At 41.9% G+C, this 24228-nt stretch overlaps 1 long non-coding RNA gene across 1 annotated transcript in view; it reads right to left on the bottom strand.

The window, feature by feature from the left end:
• Positions 1–2488: 2488 nt before the first annotated feature.
• LOC141276210 (uncharacterized) overlaps positions 2489–24228 on the bottom strand; it is a 164597-nt gene continuing 142857 nt past the window's right edge. Inside the window, exon 8 of the long non-coding RNA XR_012325422.1 lies at positions 2489–2523. This is a non-coding gene — a long non-coding RNA (uncharacterized lncRNA). The remainder of the gene's footprint in view (positions 2524–24228) is intronic.

The following is a 24228-nucleotide window of genomic DNA, read 5'->3' as shown; positions in this document are numbered from 1 at the left end:
TAAAACAATTATTTTTTGTCCAAAACTGATTAATCTCATTTATACTATTTAGCAATTTAAACATACCTTCCAAGTTTAAAAAAACGCCACTTACGTGAATGAAACTCTTATACACTGGAAGTTATTTAATCTGTGGGTCCTCTTAGGTGGTACATCTACTTCTGTATGTTTGATTATTAAAAGGAAAGCCACAAGGCCTCACAGACAGGACATGGAGTTCGGAATTGAATGGCTGTCGTTTCAAATCTCAGTTTTTTCATTTACCAGCCATGCTGCTGGAGCATGTCAGTTGATACTAAGTTTAAGCTCCCTATTTATAAAGTCAGGATAAAAATAATGCCCTCAAATGATGTTAATAATAAAACTTACAGATATACAGCTTACTATGTGCCAAGTCCCGTCCTACCATTTAACATCTATTAGTTTACTTCATTCTTATAACACCAGCATGTAATAGGTATTATTTTACAAATGAAGAAACCAAGGTTCAGAGAGACGATATTTTGCCCAAAGTTTCACAGCTGGGAAATGGCAGAACTAGATCTGAACGCAGGCATTCTGGCTCCCAAATCTGTGATCTTAACCATTTAATCTAATTACCGATTCCCTTCCTCAATTGTTACTTGAAGGATTACCCAAGCGATGCCCAACTTAAAAATGGATTCTATCTCAAATTCTCTTTGAAGTTGGTTATTTGCCACTTCGAATACATTTCCCCCTAAAACTCTGCTATAAAACTGTGCATCTGTTCTAGGTCATTAAAGATAAGCAAATAAATACATAAATAAAAAGAAAATCTTTAATGGAAATAAAATATTATAATTTTTAATGATAAATAATAGAAGAGGAATACCACAGAGGGCAATAGAAATAGCACCAGGAAGATGATTTAACGTTTCTAGGCCTCAGTTGCCCTGTTTGTGAAAGACCTGAGATCCTAACTAGAATGCAGAATCTGAAGGGGGTGTTTCAGGTACACGAATACCGGCACTTGATCAGCTGGACTCTTATTTTTGTCTAATTTCCCTTCAAAATTTATGAATTTCCTTTCCCTTGATATATGCCTATCACTAGCACTATTCTTACAATCTTTTTGTCTTGAGAAAAGAAGGAGAGGCAATGGAAGGAGGAGAAAGAGAAACGGATAAAAAAGAAATGGTAAAATGGACGAGGTGGACCAAGAGAAATGAATTTTCTCCAGTGAGTCGAGGAACAGGACGAGATGGAGGTGGTAGTTGAAGAGGCTTGAGGGTGGGCGAGAAGTAAGAAGAAAGTGGGCAATTATGACAAATCTAAAGTCTCTGTTAAGTGTATTCATATCAACAAATTCAGCTCAATCCAACGTTATATTCGTCATCTTTGGTCTAACACCCTTGGAAATCATTCTCACACATATGCTAGCTTTCTGTCATTATAAGCGAATAACATCTTACTTTTTTTTTTTTTTTTTTTAGTATAAGCTATCTCCTCCCAGATCAGACTTTGCATTTGTCCCTCTGGAACTTGCTGAGATATGAATCTAGTTATAGGTCTGAAGACAGTAAGCAGTAATTGGGGCAAGTCTTCAGGAGAATAGACAATCTGTTGCTAGGCAGCTGCCCCAAGCAAGGTTATTCTAGAGCCTTTGAGCAAAGGGAAGCTGATTTTCTCAAACCCAGGAGGATGAGCTGCTTCCACTAGGAAGGGAGGCTCAGAGGATTCAAGATTTAAGATTTTGGGGGTTCAAGATTCTCAGCTTTGGCTCAATTGACCCAGAGGTCATCTCCCAAGTGTCCCCTTTTTCCCCAATGCCCTGACTTTCACATAAGATGTTTGGTGAGTCTGTGTAATTTTGTAATCGACACAACTAAATTCTGAGTCTGGTCTTCAATGAGTTCAGCCCTGTGGCTATAAGAAGAGAATCTTTGGGGGCTACCATAGAAAAAGTTCTTGAGTTTTCTCACTGTAATTTGAGCTGAGAGCTTAAAGCCCTGAACTTGTCATTGCCCTCTTATAAGCCCCTCAATTCACTCAGTTCATTCACCCCGCTGTCCTTGAACTCGTCATCAACTGTCATCACTATCCCTCACTTTGCTCCCATGAAGGCCAAGTTCAGCAGGCATTTGGTCCCCTAAGACACTGACTTAATAGGGACTTTATCACAATAAGCCACAAGAAATTGAGAGGCTGCTGCCTGGCATGAAATACTAACATTTCATTCCCATTAGCAGGTGCCAGCACTGCACTCAAGCCCAGGCATAGAACCAGACCAATCCCATAACCCCATCCTGGAGGGCCTCCTGGTACAAATACTGTACAGTCAGCGTCCACGAGGAAAACAGAAATCACATTAAGTATTTCAACTGGAAAATCTAATAAGGGAATTTAGAGGGTTAAAGAACAAAAAGGCAACACTGCCAGAAAGCCGGCAGTTCAGAGGAAGGGCTACAAGGAGGAAGGGCACAGACCTTTAGGTAGGGTGGCGTCTGTGCCTAGACGCGGAAGTTCCCTGGGAACGTGGTGATGGGGCTGGTCCTGAGAAAGCTGAAAGGAGGTGGCGTCAGGTGCCATTACTGGGACAATTCAGTTCAGACAATATCTAGTCCAAAGAAGAAGTCCCTTCTCCTCTACTCCTGGATTCCTTCCTCTACTATCTCCTATTGCCTGAACCTAACTGGAAACAAAGGGAAAACTTACTTTGCAGAGTGTTATCCCGGTATCACAGAACAGATTACAGAAGCTTAGGTCTGGAGCAAGAGACTATAACTTAATCACCACACAGTGGGTAAGGAGTGAGAAAGGAGTTTACAGTCATATATATGTAAGGGACATGTGTTGGCCAGACCGTTCACATGGTGTCTATATTTACACAGCTATGGCTATGAGTTAAGATAATCAATAGGTAGCAATTTTGAGCAAATAAACCGATATGGCTGTACTTCCATGGCTAAAAGTCTCAGGTCTGAATGTCTAATCGGGGCTGAAATGGAACATTCTAGGTATTGTGTTATAAAAATTACTGCTTTCGGGCTTCCCTGGTGGCGCAGTGGTTGAGAGTCCGCCTGCCGATGCAGGGGACGCGTGTTTGTACTCCGGTCCGGGAAGATGCCACGTGCCGCGGAGCAGCTGGGCCCGTGAGCCATGGCCGCTGAGCCTGTGCGTCCGGAGCCTGTGCTCCGCAACGGGACAGGCCACAACAGTGAGCGGCCCGCGTACAGCAAAAAAAAAAAAAAAAAAAAAAAAAATACTGCTTTCTTCATTTTAAAACTGTTTTGGAGACGTTGTAGGGGAACAGCAACATTGGGCTTACAGCCACTGGTACCAGACCTTCCGTTATAAAATGAAACGGAGAAAATATCTGCTGCTGTGATTCACTACGAATAACTAATAAGACACTGTGAGCCTAGGATTTCTGGACCTTCACTCTGTGGCAAAGGCACATACACGTCCCCACGTGGACTGGAGCTTCCGTGTTGCAATCCACTTCATCAGTATAATCCTGGATCTTAATCTACTGTGAAGTGTACTTCACTGTAGTGAAGACCTAAACGTCATCATTAAATGAAATGTTGGATAAATAAATGTATAGATAGATGAATGATTTAATAAGTAAATATGTGATTGGTGCAGATTTCAGAGGCATCCAAACTGGGGCTTGAACGACCCGGATGGGTTGCTGACATTGATTGTATAGTTTGGCTACTTATTTTTTTTCTCGAAGAGCCAGGTTGTTGCAATTTAAAGGTCTGTTGGCATTTTCACCAAATCTTCTCAACCTATTCCTTCTTCATGGGGAGGTTAAAGCAAAGCAAACACCTGCAAGTTAACCAGGCCTTATTAGGTGCAAACTGTTGTGATGAAGTGGGATGGAATGGGAGTGGAAGGTGATTTTGAACTGTCTTATGAATTTCAACAATGAGGAACAGAATGATCCCAGGTAAAAAGAGCTCAATGATCTCTATAGAGAAAGACCACCCAAGGATCTGGTACAAAAAGAAAACCCACAAGGCCTTTAGCACCCTTCCAGTGAAAAATGGGCTTGTATGGTTCGTAGGGGGAAAAAAGGAAGGTCCTGGAGGTGCCGGATAAAGAAAGAAAGGAGATAATATAGCCTTTACCTGTTTTACAAGTGGGCCCAAGACAAACCTTGCTTAGCAGCCCACTGTGGGGCAGGAGCTTGTCCAGGTGAAAGGAACTGGGCAGACATGCCGCTGGCACCGCTGGCATCCTGCAGGGGCTGCTGCCTCCTTCTGTGGCAGAGCTGGGCAAAGCCTTCAACACTAACGGGCCCAGGCTGAGGCTTCGGCCCTCTGTGTGAGCCTGTCACAGCCCCTGCCGGCCATGGCCATGGCCGCGACGACACCACATACGTCACCGGGGCCAGAATCTGGCTCCCAAGTGCTGTGGTCAAAAGGCCCGGTGAGTGATGTGGTCTGGGGCCATGGGTGCTCGCTTGAGTTCTGCTTTGGTCTCGACCACAGCATCAGAGATGATTTGATGCACTGGGCTTGAACATGTTTTGAGTTACACTGTATTGCATACACATGTAAAACAAATCTGGGAACCCACAAGTGTGTGACCAATTATCTTGCTCCTCTGCAAAGTGTTTATTAAATTTTGAAAAACGAGATGATACAAAGAGGCAAACAACAGAAGCAATCACAAACCCCAAACAGTTTTCAAATCTATAAACAACTTTTGAAAAACATTCAAGTAACTTTCCAACTGTGTTGCCAATGCAGTGCAGAAAACAGACCTTTGTTAAGATTCAGGAAATTTTCAAGAATGTTCGGAATGACCCGCATATGTCTGTTTGGCTGTTCTGAGTGGTAACGGATCACGGAGAACCCCTGCTCTAGATATTCAAGACATTAAACAGCAAAGGGCAAGGCTCTGCAGCTTAGTACCTTTCAGTGATTGTAAGCCTCTTGGGATTGGGAGCTCAGAGCCCTGGACTGAGGGCTCAGTTCTGCCCTTGTCATATGAGTGATATTGAACAAGTCATATTAAGCCTTATTTCATTATCTGCAAAAAGAAGTGCTTTCTCTGTATCGGTGTTTTCGAACCATTAGTAATGACTCATTAGTGGGTTTTGAAAACAATTTTTTGGATCACGACCAACGTTTAAAAAAGAAAAAACCAGAATCAAACCAAAAAGAAAGTGACTTCCCTGGTGGCACAGCGGTTAAGAATCTGCCTGCCAATGCAGGGGACACGGGTTTGAACCCTGGTCCAGGAAGATCCCACATGCTGCAGAGCAACTAAGCCCGTGCGTCACAACTACTGAGCCTGCGCTCTAGAGTCCACGAGTCACAACTACTGAACCCACACGCCACAACTACTGAAGCCTGCGTGCCTAGAACCTGTGCTCCACAACAAGAGAAGCCACCACAACGAGAAGCCCGCACACCGTAACAAAGAGTAGCCCCCGCTCGCCGCAACTAGAGAAAGCCGATGCGCAGCAATGAAGACCCAACACAGCCAAAAATAAGTAAATAAAATAGATAAATTTTTAAAAAACCAAGAAGAAAGTATCAGAGTGCATGGCAAGGCAGTAACAGTATGTCTTATTTCATGCAATTTCTGTTTCAGTATGTATGCATATTGAAATTGCTTTGCTCCTCTACAATAGGCTTATTAAATTTTAAAAATGAAACAATATAAAGAGACAAACATCAGAAGCTATCACAAACAAACCCCAGTTTTTAGCAATTTTTGAAAAATGTTCAAATAATTCCATGGCAAGTAATATTCATTTTTTTTGTCCTGAGTGATACAATAAAATGCATTTCTTCTTAGAGATTTTGGTCAAAATGTTTGAAAACCACTCCTTTAAGTTTCCATCCACTCTAGTGTTCTATGATTCTAGAATATGGAAAGGGGCGTGCTCATTAAGCCCATAATGAGAATATGAAATGCAGCATCCTTTAACACTCTCTAGGCTTCCAGACACCATGTTAATTGCTTTCCATGCATCATTTCCTTGAACACTCCCAACAACCCTATGTGTTAGGTAATCATGATGCCATTTTATAAGGACTTAGGAAATTAAGCAATGTTGGAGAGGTTCAGAACATATAGTTGGCAGGAAAGTCAAGATTTGAAATTCGTAGGCTGACTTGCAAGTCCTTCTTAATTTTTCTACAATTTGCTGCCAAATGTGTGAGATTCTGAGCATCAGTTAGCAGCTCAGCCCATGATACAGATAGACGCAGGTCTCTGTCTAGATGATGAAACCGACCACACCCCTTCTTCTTGACTAGGGAAGGTGCGATGCACACCCCAATGCCTGCTTGGCCTTGGAAGACAAGGGAGTCAGTCACTTTCTTTGCATTTCATTTTACTCATCTGGAACCCCAATTCCCCTCACTGTCTTGCAGAGTCCCCATGATATCAGAGAAGGCAAAAGCCATGGATGTGATTTCGTATGAAATGAAAATATCAAGTCTTGCCTTTTCACAAGTGTCCTCACCCTGTCTAAGTCTAGAAAGAGGAGTGTGACTACATATTGCAGAGAGAAGAAAAGCTTAGCCCACCTGGAGTGTGTAAAGGGATATGTAAAGGGTGTAAAGGGACTTTTAGCAGAAGTACTTATAAATCACACAAGAAGTCTTCCTTTCCTCCTAGTCGATACTCCCACAAATGCATGGATGCTGGCCTGGCCTTACCAGGATACAGAAGAGGCCTTTGTGTGTATCCCTGACCAGAAGAATAACAACTGTTTCCCTTCTAAAGTCATTAAGCCCCCTCAACCTGCATGAAATTTTAGCATTAGATAGTCATTCCTTTTGCTTTAAGGCATTATATCTACAGAAGTTCCTGATTAAAAATGAAACCTTTCTATGGCTCACACACAAAGTAATTAAGAGCCCAAGTCACAATTAGGTCATCCTAAAACCTAACAAAATTCCAATGGTACACAAACAGTAAGTTCAACTGGGGGTCAAGGAAAAGCTTGATAGTACAGGGCACAATCTGGAGGGGCAGGCTTAGGTAGGGATCTAAGTGCAGTATAAAACTCAAGAGCATAGAGGGTCATAGAAAAGCACTGAAGACAACTCTAGGCCACCTTTCATTTTGGGAGAAGTTGCAGTACTCCAGGAAAAACACAGTCTTTTCATCTGGTGCTTTCTAGTTTCACCCATGTTAGCCATTTAACACTCACAACATCCCTTTGAGGTAGGTATTTCCAGAGGAAGAAACAAAGAGTGAGAGAAGGGAGGTGACTTGCCCAAGGTCGGCCAGCTGTGAAATGGCAGGTCTTACAACTCCTGAGTCCTTCAAACTCACCACAACTCTCCCTAGGTGCTGGGATGCATCTTCCATGCCCACATCTGTGCTTTACGCTCTCTGGGTAAAGGTGCCTCACACCCCTTTTGATATGTGTCAGGAAACATAGAGATGGATCGAAGGAAACAGGATTCTGACATTGATCCCTATCAGTGAAATAAACGACTGGGGATGTTTCTGTGTATGGACAGACACACACACACACACACCACACACACACACACCACACATAAAGTATCACCAAGAAGAATAACTGTTCTAGGTTCACAATTCAACCAAAAGTCACCAGTGATTAAAGATTCTGGGTTTTGCTTCGATCTCTGGTTTCGCCTTGACTTTCAGTTCTCGGCTTCTTTCTCGTTTTCTCCCCGCCCACTTTTTAGTGGCCTTTGTTCTTCGCTCCTGAGCCATCTGGTTGCAAAGTATGGAAGGAGCACAGTGCAGCAGACACATGAAAAAGCAGTACCAAAAAAAAAAAAAAAAAAAAAAAATAGGAGTGAAAACAAAAGACACAAAGATCCTGAATTTTTTATTTCTCTTTTCAGAGTGAAATATCACGGCTCCTGGTTCGGATGCAAAATGGGCAAGTGCGCATGGGGTCTTTGGATAGGAGATTGACATATGTAGAAAGAGGAAAGGACCGCCCCAGGCCACCCTGTGCGTCAAGGCTGGGCTCTGGCACGGCTGGGCGAGTGACACGAGTCGTCTCTAAACCTGCGACATGTATCAGAGGAGGTGTTAGAGGAACCACATAGCACACCTGCTTCTAATGGCCCCCACGCTGCTGTGCTCAACCCTTTGCACCATGGAATTTATTTTTTCTGGAAGCCAAGGCTTTGAGTCTCTCCTCCCCTATAGAAAGCTTCTGTGTCTGTGTCCATCTACCATGTGAATGCATGCAGCCACTACCTCAAATATCATAAATCCTCTCTCTCTCCCCCTTTCTGTCTGCCTGTTTATCTACAATCTGTCTATTTAAATTCTTTTTAAACAAGAAGGGAATATCTTTATGCCTGTTTGTAGGAATATTCTACATCCATCTGTTATTTACATCATTCGTTTTCCTGAGGTGTCTCCAACAAATTCTGGCTGGATGCACTGTATGTGTTATTAATAAAACAGCTGTAAAAATATTAACTGTACGGCCTAATTGTCAGCCCTGATTAGGAGCCAAGTTTATCCCCGGACGGATGCGGAGACTCAGAATTTGGGCTTCAATCCAGATCTGACCCTTGCAGCTCACTTTACATTGGATTCTTTGACCATTTAAGCCGCTCTGGCTTCTTTTTTCCCCTCCAGGGATCTGTGCACATCCGGCCACTGGCCTCCTGACTCCTTCAGCTGGCGCTGCTCCAGTTTCTGGAATGTTCATGGCCAGGGCTCCTACCCCACTCGCCCTCTCCACCCCCCCGCCCCACTTTAGTTAAACTTAACAGCCATATGCTATATAATCACCTTTCGGGGATTTAAAAGATGAGTAGAAATATTGTCAGCATTGTTTCTCCACGCACACTGATAGGAAATCGCATTTGGAAAGTCTGCGTTGGAAAACACATCTCTATTTAAAACCCCTGGGTTAGGACACCAGAAGACCCCTAAGGGTCAGCTACAGAGTGACACTCCCTCAGTATCTACAACTAAATCAATCTTTCAGACGAACCTTCTGGACATGGAAGATACATGAAAAGGTGATAATGCATTTTATGTTTAATAAAGTGTTCAAAAGAAATCAAATGAGGGCAGAAGTTATCAAATAAGACACTTTTGTTACTGTTCCCTTCTTAGTACAGTTGGATTAGCTCTGACTGCCTAATACCTAAGTGAGGTCGAGGTGTTTCCTGGGAGAAAACAGCTACATAGAAAAAAATGTTTTTCTGCCGGTGCCCAGAAAGCCTTGGCAACGTCTGTGTCATCTAGACCTCAGTTGATGGGAAAACAATAGAAGACACTTAGATAAGCTGATATGATGGCTTGCACCTACATATGAAATATATAAATTATCTGCCAATGTTTCATAGAGCGAAGGATTAATGACACAGTTAAAGTGTATAGCCCCAGTAACACCTAACATAGCTATGACTTATTGTCAAAAACTTGGATAAGACTTGATATTTCATGTTACCCTTCTATCAGGGATTTTCTTTCGGACTGCAATATTTCTACTTGAGTGGAGTGCTTTGGAAATTTTACAGCAATGGCCTTTGATTTTGCTTATGTTTCCAGGAAGTTTCCAAGCTGGCTTTCTTGCCATATAAGATTACTTCTTAAATTCTCTCTCACCTCGTGGGTTCCAGACCACCCTTGCAAATGTTTCCAAAAAGACAGCATGTGCTGTGTCCCCATCTTGCCTGCAATTCTCATGACCATTAGTATTGACAATCTGGTAGAATGCTCATGGCTTGCTTGAATTGTACATTTAAAAAGAATCATTTGTAAGGGGAAACTATATTTTTGTCTCTAACAGAGGTGATGAAAATTTCAGAAAAGAAACACAAAACTTCTCATTTCCATCTCTTAAAAGAATTTGTGGCGGGATAGTAATGAAATCATCACATACGCTACTGGAGAGCCAACCTCCACAGAAAGTTCAACACACGACTGTCTTTGCTTTAAAAGTACGCATTTCTAAAAGGCATGGTCAATTGTCTCCCCAAAATGTCTGCACTCTAAAATGTTTTTGTCTAACAATTGGACTCGATTCAAATGACTTTGTGAAGACAAGCTGTTTTTAGCCTTGAAAGGATTAGTAATTGCTAAATGTTTTAACGGATGCTACTTCCTTTTTTTCTCCATTGTTTATCGTAATGTTACCTGAGTTTAAATGTATGGGTGTTTCATGGCTCATATCTTATAAATGTACAACAAACTGGATGTCTTTCCAATGGAGCAAGAGGAAAATAGCCATGTCAGCCTTCATGAGAACAACACCATACTTTCTCTTACATCTGTATCTTCCCCAACTCTTAACAGACAACTGTATACCAATGGGGCTCAATATTCATTCACTAATGACTAAGTTCACAAGTTCTCTGCTTGGCATAGTAGAGAGGACTACATTTCATTCTTCTTTCACGTTTCTACATTTCATTCTCAAGTGATAAAACTTCTTTCGGCAATTATTTTGCTTAGATGTTAAACAGAATTTATTGAGTACCTTCTATGTGCCTAGCACTAAGCTACGCACCAAGATGAATTTGTAATAAGCCTAAGACGCGCTTCTGCCAATAAATAATCATACAGTTTTTTTGTGGAGCCAGAACAGCCCACGTGGGAGGCACTGTATAAGCTGGTGTAGGATGGCGTAACTCGACATAGGCAGATAGGATATTCAGTATCAGGGAAGAGTGTCATGGGATTAGTTACAAGACGAAACCTTACTTGAAAGACAAAGCAGGAACTGGGCCATGAAGGAAGCAGAAAATGGAAAGAAATGTGCAGTTTAAGATTGAAAACTTGGTAGGCTCAGCATATACATTATTGAGTTTCTTGCCCTAAAGCCTTCCAGCTAAATAATATATTTTTTTAACCAGATGGAGGCTGGCTGGTGAGCTCAAAGGGTGGTGATAAGACAAGCTTTTCTTATAATCAATGTTTAGGATGTGAAATTGATTTGCTTATAATCGATGTTTTAGAGTGCAGAAAAAATAATCCGCACTCCAGTGTCTGGCACGCATTTCATAACTTACTGAATATGTTTAAGACAGACCAAACCTCACGACATCACTACTGTCCATGAAGACTCAGCATGCTGAGAAGACGAGAAGTTAATTGATGGCTTCTGGAGATGGATGGAAGAAATGGTCCTCGGGATATTTGACTACCAGACAGAAGGCTACTGAGGGAATGAGTGTATCTCGCACCATTCTGGAAATCTCAAGTGAAAGATCTTTTAAAATGACAAATTCAGGGAATATTTACTATTTAAAATATAACACCGACTTTCCATTATTTTTGCCTGGCAGAGAAGTGGAATTATTCATCTCCGAGGAGACAGCCCTTTTTGGGGGAAGATAGCCTGATGGGCCCCTTTTTATATAAACGATGCTCCCACTGTCTTAAAAGATAGGATGAAAAAAAGGGAGTTAAACTGCACTACATTAAAAATTAACTGGCATTTGGGAACTGGTCACTGATGCTTCATTGTTGGTTAGAGAGGGCTGAGCAACTTGGCAAGAAGTTGGCAAGGAGCCTGAGAAGAAAAGACAGCCAGTGTGAAAGTCAAGGTGAAATGACGGCTGATGGACTTTCAAGAATAGCGGTGATTAACATTCAATTGTCAATTGTTTCCTATTCTGTGCTGACACCACCCTTTCCTACCTTGAAAGCTTCGGTAAAGCTCTGTCACTGTAAAGATCTGCCTAGAGGTGTGTTAGAGGTATTGGGACAGAATGGAAGAAGTGGTGCAGGGCTCAGCCTGGACCAAAGCAGTGAAGAAGGAGGATGTTGGCCACTGGAGCTGAGAGAGTTAGTTTGGAGGCAGGCTACACAGAGACGGACCCAGGAGAACATAAGCCTCTCCCTGGGAATCCTCAGAGGTTATCAGGGAGAGTGTGGAGGCCTTCCACTGACACTGGATGGAGCCTTGAGCCATTTGACTTGGATAGTGAAGAAAAGGGAGCTCTCAGGCACTGACATCTGGGTTTCTTCTAGTCATCCTAAATCACCTGGCCGAAAAGAGCAAAGGTGACGCATTTATCCATCGCTCTCATCATCCATCCATTCAATAAGCACCAAGCCGGAGTCTCCTTCTTCCAGATTTTAATTTTAAGAATGAACGTATGCACAAAGCACATTAAAGAAACAGCAACCAAATATTTGAGAACCAGGATGGGTAGTACGCAGCACACGTGGTTAGAATGCAGAGGACAAAGAGACAGCTGTCGGCTGGAGTGGTTGTAAAAAGCTTCAGAGAGAAGGTTGAACTTTATATGGGCCTTGGTCAGTGACTTGAATTAGGATAAGAATTAAAGGAGGGAGAATTCATAGTCATTCTTCATAGTTACATCTCACTTTATAAGTCATCATGCAATTTCACGTATAATATCCAAATTCTCATCACAACTACTCTCTGAAGTAGATATTAATCCCATCTCTCAGATGAAGATGCTGGGGCTCATAGTTTAGAAATATTTAGAGCCATAAAATTAGACCATATGGGTGATTCAATAATCAGAGTAATTGTTATTATCAAGTTCCTCTAAGATTCAGAAACATTCTTTGAATAGCCTAACATTTTAACAGTTTGTGATGAGTCCCATATTAAAAGAACAGATACATAATGAAATTTAAACTCACAGAAGATATAAATGAGGAAAGATGGCTTATGAAATTATTCATGACTCGTCTAAATATCCAGTTCTCTATTTTATGTGAAGTGATTTTCAAAATGCCATGAATGTGTCACTTTTCTGGAACGCACCATAGAAATTTACACTGGGAAGGTGCTTTGAAGACCGCCCTGTCCGACGGCTCATATCTACAATACAGAGGATTTGGGCCTTGCTAAATGCATCTATCACATATTAGCTCTGCTTATTACCATCCTAATGTTATAAATAACACCAAAGAAATACAAACTATAGTCTCTGCCCCTAATCTGCTTCTAATCTGTTCTGTAGACCTTTTCCCCTTTCACAAAAGAACTATGATAATTTGGGCTCCCATCTAAAAGTTCAAATATAGAAATACTATACTAAGTTAAAATAAGCCATTCCTAACATTACATTACTTGTAATACAATGATTTATGAAGAACAAAAAGTAATTAGTATAAGCATTTCCTTTCCCTATTCTCATTTTGAGTATAAGAAGCCAGTGTTGGTGGCACAGTGGTTAAGAATCCGCCTGCCAATGCAAGGGACACGGGTTCAAGCCCTGGTCCAGGAAGATCCCACATGCCACAGAGTAACTAAGCCCGTGCACCACAAATACTGAGCCCGCGTGCCACAACTACTGAAGCCCACGTGCGTAGAGCCTGTGCTCAACAACAAGAGAAGCCACCGCAATGAGAAGCCCGCACGCTGCAATGAAGAGTACCCCCCGCTCGCCCCAAAGGGAAAGCCCGTGCACAGCAACGAAGACCCAACGCAGCCAAAAATAAATAAATGTATTAAAAAAAAAAAAGAAGCCAGTGTTGTTTCAATAGCTCCAAATATCTGAGTTGCTCTTACTCCCATTCCTGTAGGGGAAGTGAAAACTTCCTTCTCACTACCTCATCCCCCTCATTCCACCCTCTTTAGGCCTCTGAGTAGCATAAAGTTGGTTAAAGGAAGATAGAATTTTGAGATAAAGAGGTAGGAACAACTGGGTCCATAGGAAATGCAGGGGATGCCTGAGATGGAGGGACCAAGGACCACTGGATTTTCCAGCATTGGGTCCCCTGGAGGATATGCTCCAGTGAGGAATTACTGTGGGATGCTGAGAGAGAGACTGCACACCTGGTACCAGGCTGGCCTGGAAGGCATCAGTGACCCTCCCAGTGGGTTTATATAACCATAGTCAATTTTGTTGACTGCTGAGAAGGTCCCCTCTGCACCCTCCTGGAGTAGAGGCTTGAGTGATGCTAGAATACCAGCACTTGGCACCAGTAACAAGTGACTAAAGGACAAAAGCAATAAGGGGACTACCAGATGCTAAGAGAGGAACTTCCCTTGATTTTTCTCACAGCACACACACAGATCAACATGTTTTTTTTTACTAAGCAAATGGAATTTCCCACTAGTCAGATATGTGGGTGCTCAGAGCAGATTTAATTTTATAATGGCTGGAAACTTTATACTTGCTCTTCTTTGCTTGCCCTTAAGTGCTGTAAGTTAAAAGTCACATACATTTACATACAACCTATCCTCATTATTCATGGATTCCAAATTTGCAAATTCGCCTACTTGCTAATATTTATTTTTAACCTCAGAATCAATAGTCACGGTGCTTGCATAGTCACTCATGGACAAACACAGAGCGGTGAAAAATTTGAGTCTTCTGAGATGTACGTTTGCAGCTGAGATAGAACAAGGTGACCCTCGGTCTTCTTGTTTTAGTTCTCGTACTATAAAACGAGTGACCTTCTCACAGCCTGTTTAGTGCCACGTTTTTCATTTTTGTGCTTTTTGTTGATGATTTTGGTGTTTAAAATGGTCCCCAAGTATAGAGCTGAAGTGCTGTCTAGTGTTCCTAAGAGCAAGAAGGCTGTGATGTGCCTTATGTAGAAAGTATACATGTTAGATAAGCTTTGTTCAGGCATGAGTTATGATGCTATTGGCCACAAGTTCAATGTCATGAATCAACAATACATATTAAATAAGGTGTCTTTAAGCAGAAACACACAGAAAACATCGCTACATATTGATCAGCTGACCAAAATGTTGTGAGCAGAGACTCACAGGAACCTAACCCTCTACTTCCTCTAGGAGCAATGGTTCAGGATTCATGAATTCGGTGTTTGTTGTGACTTTATAGAAGATAACTGCCTGAGCAATAAGAATTGACTGTATTTATATGTTCTTTGACTCAACTTGTTACGTGCAAAGCATTGTACTAAGCATCAAAATAAGAACAGGCAACACGGCCTGCAATTTCTACCAGATCTGCGTACACTGCAACCACACCATGTGCTACAGCACAGACTCCAACACAGGTTCTTACTCAGGACATGTCTTGAGCCTCATCCAGAAAGGAGTTATTTCTGGAAGTAAAGAAGACAGTTATAAGGCAATCTCCTTTACAAAAAGGCCCCTAATAAGGACCCAGAGGACAGCTCTGAGGACGTTTATAGTGCGGCTCTGTGGACTTGGGGTCACCGTTTCCTGTTATAAACACCACTCTGAGTTTCCAGGAGGCTTTGTGGGCATCTGAACTTGAGTGAGACTTGGCGTGCTACATCCCAGTATGGGAGTTCATGTAAACAGCCTGTAAAATAATCAGCTTGACCCTTTTCAAACGCAGGCAATGTTAAAAAAAAAAACCACAAAAAACAAGCAAACAAAAAAAAAATGCACACAATCTCATGCCTATGAGAATGTTATTTTTTGCACCTGTATAAATGAAAACAGACAAGTTTACAAAATGAACGTGGCAAACGATTAGTGATGATTGACTTACAAGGGAGGAACCAAACAGTCAGCCATTTGCTACTGGGCCATCTTTAAGTCCTGGAGCATTTTAACTCAAATATGGTATTTTGTCACAGTTACGAAATCATGTTGTCAAAGAGGTGACTGCAATTCTCCAGTAAGCATTGTGGGTGATTAGGGTTGAGTTCTAGCATGTATCCAAGCCTCGGCTGCAAAATGATGACTAAAAAGTGGTAGAGAAGCCTAGAAGGTAAGCATCTGAAGGATGAGGATTTTTGACTGTTTTGTTCACTGATGAATCCCTGGTGTCTAGAACAGTGCTTGGCCCAGGGAAGGCACCCCATCAATACTTGTTGAATTAGGTTTATTTTAATATGTTATTTTAATATAAGCACAGCCAGTGTTTATATTTCTAACTATAGGGCATCGTGTATCTGTGCCCTGTTTCCTATACCTGTGCTCTTTCACTCCCCAGCCCAGTCTGCCCCAGTCTTCACCCTGAACAGCCAGTGACTTCACCCCAGAAGAAACCAGAGGAAGAAGCAGCCTCAGCAGCAGGAGCCCCATTACTGTCCAGAAGGACCACAAGTGCCCCAGCCAGACCCATCCTCTGGGCCTCTATTCCCAGTGGTCTTGGTCCTAACCACTTCTGGAGGAGTGTGTGCAACGTTTGGATTGTTGCCCACCTGATATGTGAGAAACGGTATCTCAGGATATTATAACTTGAATTTCTCTTATTAGGAGCAAGGCTGCACTCTATTTTCATATGGTTAAGAGTCATTTGCCTTTCTTTTTATAGGGAACAGTCTGTTCATTTCCCTAGTCCATTTACCTACCAAGTTACAGGCTTTTTCTTCTCTACTTTTAGACGCTCTTTATATATTTGACATGTTAACCCTTTGTGATAAAAGTTACAAATTTTTTCCCATTTGTCATTATTTTTACATTGCTTAGAGGATGTTTTTAACTTGAAAAAGTTTTTTCTTAATACCATAAAATTTAGCTAGATTTTTACTTGATGTTTCTGGACTTGGTTAAATAGTTGAGACACTTTTCTTCATCCTAGTTATTGGAGGAAAATACCCTTCTCTTCGAATATGTATAGCTTCATTCATTTCACATTTAGATCTCTGAGCCTTTGGAATTTATCCTGGTGTACAATGTGAGAAATGGATCCAATTTTATCTTTTTCCATATGGCTATCCACTTATCCCAACACCACTTATTTATAAGTCCATCTTTTGCCACCAATTTGAAATGCCATCTTTATTGTATATTAAATTTCCATATGCAATTAGGTCTATTTCTGGATTTTTCTAGTCATTGATCTATCTACTCATGTGCCTATAGAGTTCTTTAATTATAGAGGCGTTAGAATGTATTTTAGTATATGGTCACGCCAGTCCTTATTTTCATTGCTCTTCTTTTACAAGGATTTCCTGACTACTCCAGCTTATCTTTCCTCCCAAATGGTATTTTAAAAATTATATTAATTGTTTAAGTTAAATTAATTTTCAATAAAATTTATAAATTAACTAAGAGAGAACTGACTTCTGTCTATCCAAGAAACTGATACGTCTTTCCACTTCTTCAAATCTCCTTTTGCATCCTTGAGGGGTGTTTTTAGTTTTCTTTGTACAGTTTTTGCACAACTTTTGGTTTTTTAATGTACCTAAGTTTATCATTATTACTGTCTTAAACATATCTATCACATATCTTCTAACTACTTTTAGTTTGTATGTATGAAGGCTGTTTACACTGATTTCTTCCCTATCTGCTACTTCACTGAATTCTCTTATTACTTGTGGTGCTTTTCCATTGAGTGTCTTGGACTTTTCAGTTATATACTCATGTCTTCTGCCAGTAGAGATATTTTTGCTCTTCCCTCCTATGTCTTATGTAATGGCAGATGTTGTGCTATTTGTTTTCTACTAAACTTTATATTATGAGGTCTGTGCAGTATCATTAAATGGTCCTAAAGGCACAATTTTAATGGTTGCAGGTATTTTATTTTATGGATATGCCAACATTTAGTTAGCCATTTTCAACTTGAAATTCAAGTTTTCTCCTTTTTATTTTTGTAAATAATGTCACAATAAACATTTTTTTGTTTGTATTTATTTGTGCACATTTCTGATTATGTCTTTAGTGTAAACTCCTAGGAGTAGAATCAGTAGGTCAAATAGCCTGCCTGGTTTTAAGGCTTTTTAAATGCATAATTGACAAAATGCCCTTCAGAAAAGATAAACCAATGTACACTCACATCAGCAAATTTGTCTTCCTTCACTGTGCCCTCAGCAACCTAGGTATTTTAAAGTCATGGTAGCTCACCAGACAAACAATATCACATTGTTATGTGACTGGTTTGTTGGGCAATCTCAATTCAGCATAGGTTCATCTCTGAAGCCATTTTTTTAGAGGAGAGGCGTGTGAGGAAAAAGGACCGGCATCTTCTTATTCATAGGGATGCAATGACAATATTCTTTCTTGGGCACGTGACTATTTTTCTGACTTAGACTAACTACACATCGATATCTCTATGTGGTAGACATCCAGGGGTGGCTGGCTCTTCCAAGAAGTGGATGCAAAGTCTCTCTGAATTTGTTAGATTCTCTGGAAGACCTTGTAGGATCCCCTCTGCACACTTCTTTCCATGGGAGATCCGGCTGTATCTCTCTATCTCTTCTCAGTTCCCACCACTGGATGGCCTCACGCATTAGGCAAGCTTCTTGAGCAAATCAATACTAGCTAGAGTCTCTGGTGCCCATGTCACCCACTAGAAACTTGTGCATCCTTGGGGATACCAGCTGGCGGGGGGGCGGGTACAGGCTGCTTCTCTCACCTCATTGTGACTGTCTGGTAGGCACGGGAGCAGATCAGAAAGCCTGTCTGCTCCCCAAGCAGAGTTCCAGGCAGGGAAGTAAATCCAAGTCTGCCTATCTGTTAACACCTACAGTCTCAACGGGTGATTCTCTATCTAGGTTGAGTAGAATCATGGGAGGCAGGCCAACCCCCTCCCTTGCCCATGGGAGAGAGGAAGTAACCTCTGATGAGTAACACTGCCCCTGACCACTTCCAACTTTGCTTCCTGTTCCCTCCTGCCTGCTTCCTGTCCTCTGCTTATAAAAGTGTGACGTGAGGCTGGGGTCTGATTGCTCTTTCACTTGTTAACACCTGTGGTTTTTTGCTGGGGGCCTGGTGCTGGCTGATTCCAGGGCAAAAGTCGAAGCCCAGCTCCACATCCTGGTATGCTAATTTTTATTTGTACTTCTTTGCTTAGCAGGGAGTATGGACACTGTTCATGTGTTTCTTAATAATCTTATTTCTCTTTTTATGAATTGACTGTTTGTGGCTTGCTTTTTATTCTCCTGCTTCTTGTGTTTATCTGTCAAAGTAGTTTGACCTGACTTCTCTAAGCTGCATCACAATACAGCCCCACTGGTTCTGAATTTAACACAACTGCTTTCCAGTTGTAGTTTCTGCCTTTAGGGTGTCACTATTAATATTCAAGATACAACGAGCTAAGAAACAGGATACACAGATCCACTATTTGATATTCATCAACTGGTTTATAAATGTATGCTAAATATGAACAAACTGCGACATACATATTTACATGTATGCATGAATACCTATTATATAAAGTTATGACATGATGTTCAAAATCCATTTCTGTCTCCCATTTAATTTTCCTATAACCTCTCAGTCATTCATTCAACCTAATAACAGCAACCTTAACCAGAGAATCAATTTATAACCCTACCAGGTGGCAAAAGGCTTCTCCAAGTGACCTCTTGGGGATCACTTCTGGCTATCTTCTGGAAAATAGGAGATTAAAAACATGTGTGTTCCCACATGCTGCATTCTGAAGATGTTTCATCTCCTAGTCCTGCCCCCCGTGTAAGTTATGTAAGACTATTGAAATCAACAAAGAACAATTCATGCCTTGACTGGGATTATTGTTGTTGTTTTTAAGGACAGACCTAAAATTGGAAAAGCAACTGAGATGCAAGCAGTCCCTACATACTGTCAAGCTCAGAGAAAATTCACTTCTGACTTTTCTGCAGGGGATATAAGTGGATAAGAATGCTTGGCATTTTGTGAGTCTATTCACTCTTTAGGATGGAAATAAAATGCACTTAATTGAATATCCTAAAATCTCAAGCCGTCAGAGCTGAAGCCTGGGAAGCTATACCTGAAACGTGGGTCGAGCTAGGAGAATGCCTCCAGAGGGCTGGAAGGATGAGTGTGCCTGGCATCTTGACGTTACTATGGGGATTGCTATAGTAACAATTCTGCTCGCCCTTCATTTATTAAGTTATTTTGTTGTGGAACCAAAAGGTAAACCAAACATTCAAAGAAACAACGCTTTTAAAGAGATTTTTGCTGTTCCTGCAGCCCAGGCCAAATGCTTCAATGAAAGGAAAGGACAACACTGGCAGATAATTTAATACAATTGAAGGAATGAGATTCCTCCAGGTTTCCTCTGAGACTGGAAAAATAACAGCTGATCTGTGTCATAACGCAGAGTTGAATTTGTGAATTTACCAGTCCTGATACGAAACCCTCTGAGGAAACAATGGCGTTGCCCCTCACAACCCCACACCTAGCCTCTCTCTCTTTTGCTTTCACTCCACCAGAATATGGCTTGCCTTTTTTTTTTTTTTTTTTTTCCATAAAGAGAATGGGGAAAATGAAGCTGACCAGAAAAAGAGCCTTCATCTTGAAGGGCTTAAAGGTTTTAAATGCAGCATCCCACCCGCGGGGGTCTTAGCAGGTCCACAGTCCTCACTGGAAACAATAAAACAGAACTGGGAGTGGGGGAGGGGGAGGAGGAACGCTGGGGAGGGATCTGGAAGCAGAATTTTCTGTCCTCCCTCCTCTCCTCGGATCCTTTCTTCTTGGTCCCATAGGGGTCTCTGCCGGGGTGGGAGAATGATTCTGGAAAATGTGCGGAGACCCTCTTGAAAGCCAAAATGGGGGTGAGAGAAAGCCTGTGTTCTGGGGTCTGTCCTACTCTATTGGGAGATTGTAGTAAAACTCCTCATGGGGTGAGACTGTATGAAAGAGAGAAAATGAAAACAGAGGAGTGAGGAAAGGCAACTTAGAAAAACCAACCCGCATTCATATGAGAGAATGAATCATGAGAAAAAATTCAAGCAAGTAACTGCTTAGCTTGACTCCACTTCCCCTCATCCTAAGGGGAAGGTTCCACTGCGTTTATGCTTGTCATCACTATGGTTCAATCAACCAGTTGACTGTTCTGGTGTAATGAAGTCAAGGCTTGGGAATAGAGGCAGAGTCACCAAAATACAATAACAATGGAGCCCAAGTTGGTCTAAAAAAGGATTTCAGGAAACAGTAGGAGCAAGTGCTGCCCTGAGTCTTTCACCCGTGTTAATTCAGCGAATTCACACACCAGCCCTCAGAGGTAGCTCCTATCAGCATGCTCAATTTTCACGTGGGAAAACTAAGAGAAGATAAGTGATTTGCCTGCAGTAAAACACTGTAAAGAGAAGAACCCGGTTTCAAACCTAAGCAGCTGATTCCAGGGTCTGTGTTCTGATCCATGACCCTGTATTCCTCCTCCAAGCCAGCTCGTGAAAGACAGAGGAGACAAATCCCAAGGCTGCTTTCTAATAACTTGGAGGGAGAGCAGCAAGAAAGAGAACAGAGACTTGGATAGTGACTGTGTGGACGGGCAGAAGCAGACAGTCTCCGAGGGGATGGAAAGCGAGAACGCACTGCACCTCGGATAAGGAAAAGCAGGCACAAGACAGCACCCTTAGGAAGCTCTAAAAGGCGATGGGGTCCAAGCCTTTCTCCTGTCACCAAACTAAATCCTCTGGGGTCCTCTTGTAAACCTTGTCTATAGGAACAGAACAAGAAATTATTCTCTTTCTTTCCTCCTTCACAGACTGGAAAAGTCAAGTTCTATAGAAGGAAAGAATCAAGCATTTGGATTTTAAGTTGCCACCATCGGAACGAGCAGGAACAGTCTAGAAATCTCCTCCTGTGAGTCAGTAATAAAAGCACATTTAAAATCTCGTGTGCAAATTCCTGGCACCTTCAAAGAGAAACAGAAAAACATTTAAGACTCTCAGCCTCTCTTATACTTCAGTAGAAGACTGAAACAGTTCCTGGCCTCATGTTTAGCAAGCTCCCCGTTATTTTATTAGGATCATTTGGTTATATTTGGTCTTTAAAAGTTTCAGGGCTTTCTCCACCAATGACTTAGAAAGTGGAAGCGAGGCCGAAATAGGCTTGTTTGGGAGCTGGAGATGGAAAGGCTAGGCTTCACAGTTACCATGGTTAGGGGTCCTCTAGGCGGCGGGGGTGGGAGGAACTTCCAGAAAGAATTCAAGTAAAGGCGGTGTGTGTGTGTGCTTGCGTGTGTGCACGTGGGTGTACAAGTGTGTGTACGCACGTGGGCAGTGGCAGCTGCTACCAAGGAAGGAATAGCCTCCCTTGACTATAATTAAGCATCCTCCAGGCTGGGGTGTTTGCTCACAAGGCACGTCTCCCGGGCTCTCAGAGCTCTAGTAATCATGCAAAGTCCTGTGTGCCTCAGAGACCCCCAGCTCTCCTTCGCACATGGCCGAAGCCTGGGAAGCCCCACATCATACTAAGTGACTGATCTCCAAGGATGCGTTCACATGGAAAAAAAAAAAGTGACAGCACTTGGGAAGTCTCTAGAAGCCACATATCCAAATGCCTGGGGGTGCAGCGTCATCAGGAAAAGGGAAAGGCCAGGAGGAGGAGGAAGACAACAGAGAATTAAACTTGCTCCATAGCCTTACGTTTTATAAGGTGCAAACATGACGCTAGCTATACCTTGCCACCTCATAGTAAATACAGGATTACTAGGCAATTATATTTGAACATTACAGAGTCTCCGAAAAGAATGGCCATGTTCAGGGCAGTTGTTCGATCCCTTGATAACAGTATAGTTTAATGGATAGAAACAACTATATCATTTGTTCCTCTTACATAAAATGCTCCCAACCACGTAAGTACGTGATCAATAGCAGGGGTTTCCAGTGGGCAGGCGTGCAGTTGTCCCCAGAACAGCAGCTTCATGAGAAGTAATAAGAGGTAAAATGAGAATCAAAAAAAAAAAAAAATACGGAAACGAAGTTCTTCAACAGAGCGAAGACCTCAAAGGCTTCTCAGTGCACTTATTTTTATGGTGTACAAGGAACAATGGCAGAGCTAAATCTGGCACTTTTAAGGGATTTGTAAACCAGCTGTAAAATGTTATCCTGGATTGGATTTTTCCATTCGGATCTGTTGGTAACAGGGATTGGAGCTGTAGGAGGGGTTTGGGTGCGGATGGAGAGAGCGAGCACGCTGCAGGTGAGAACATTTGACTTCTCATTTTTCATGTATCTGAATATTATTGCAGGCAGGTCTGGACCCTTTGCAAATACTAATTTTACTGAAAAAGATATTCCCAGGGCGGCCACTGTGTACCTTGAGCAACGTATCTCAAATTGATTCAATCATTGATTGCTCTTCTGAAAAAAAAAAGACTACAAAGCTACTAATAGGTGGTATGAAGGTGGGGGGCTTTGGAACTGGCTAAGAAAGCAGAGGGGAGAAAGGTGACCTGCTCTCTGATGTGCATCATTTCTTCCTAGAGAGGCACGCAACCCCTTGGGGACCATCAGACTGAACTGGTGCCCTATTTCACGAGCAGATAGCTTTTCCCTCCTCGATAATTGCTAACCGTCATTGAGGGCTTCCTATGTTCCAGGCACGGTGCTAGCCATTGTATTTGTCAAATCTTCCCAATCGTCCCATGAAGTATGTAATATCATTATTCCAGGTTATGACACAGAGGGATTTGACGTTTTGTGAAGTTCCGTTATGTGGTCAAGGTGACACAATGTTTTAGTGGTAGGGCTGGGATCCACCCTGTCAGCTTTCACTCTTAACCACTACTGCTTCCCTTCCTATCCAATCCAATGATCGATTCCATTTAGGTCACAGGAGGGCAAGAGGGACATAACATACACGCATCCACCTGGGACTATCCTAGTGCAGTGTTTGCTATCTTACATTTGTGAGATTATTTAATCGTTTGAAACAGCCTAGGTAAAATGCATTTTCTCTACTGTGTAGAAAAGGAAACTAAAGCTCAGAGAGGTTAAGTCTCACGTCTAGGAGATGGTTCTAAGCCAGCTCAGCTTGATTTCCAACCTCTCCTATTTCTGCTGTAACAGGCTTCCTCTTACAAGCTAAAGAAGCCAGCTCAGCTAACCATCCAGGACCAATTTGCCTGAGTTTAGATTTGCAATAAGGAAAATGAAAACCTGCCTTTTTGACTTGTATTTTGGGATGTCAGTGAGATACCAGACATTGCGGAATGCTTAATGGAGAAGGTTGATGTGCCCCTCAGCTCTGCGTCTGCCTCTCTGGTTAGGATCATGTCCTCATTGGTACTCATAAAGAGCTTCTTTGCTCGTAATATCCATTCTGTCTTCCCAATGGTCCAAACTCTATTCATATGTCAAGGCTCAGATCAAGTTTGCCTTGTTCCATGAAGCCTTCCAAGATTGCTCTTCCCATATAAATCCCAATACTCCCTTGATCTCCTGAGGCACCCAGTACCTATACGAGCAGCATATTGTCTGTTATAATGACTCCTGACTCCTCAAAGGCTCCAGGAACTATTCCATATACTTTAAAAAAATATCCTGTATAATTCCTATGATGAAATTGAGGTCACACATGAATACTTGTTGAACTGGGATCGAATTAAGTTGGCCTCATCAGTGCCCTGAACATAGAGGGTATGGAAAAAAATAAGAAGAAAAACATGAAATTGGTTAATAGAGTAAGTTGAGAAGAGACTAATGGAGTTGCAAAGAATAAGATAGAGGTTTGGT

This window comes from Tursiops truncatus, chromosome 13, assembly GCF_011762595.2.
Source record: "Tursiops truncatus isolate mTurTru1 chromosome 13, mTurTru1.mat.Y, whole genome shotgun sequence".
Classification (NCBI taxonomy): Eukaryota; Metazoa; Chordata; class Mammalia; order Artiodactyla; family Delphinidae; genus Tursiops; species Tursiops truncatus.
Note: the sequence above shows the minus strand (reverse complement) of the source record. Positions and strands in the feature narration are given on the sequence as shown.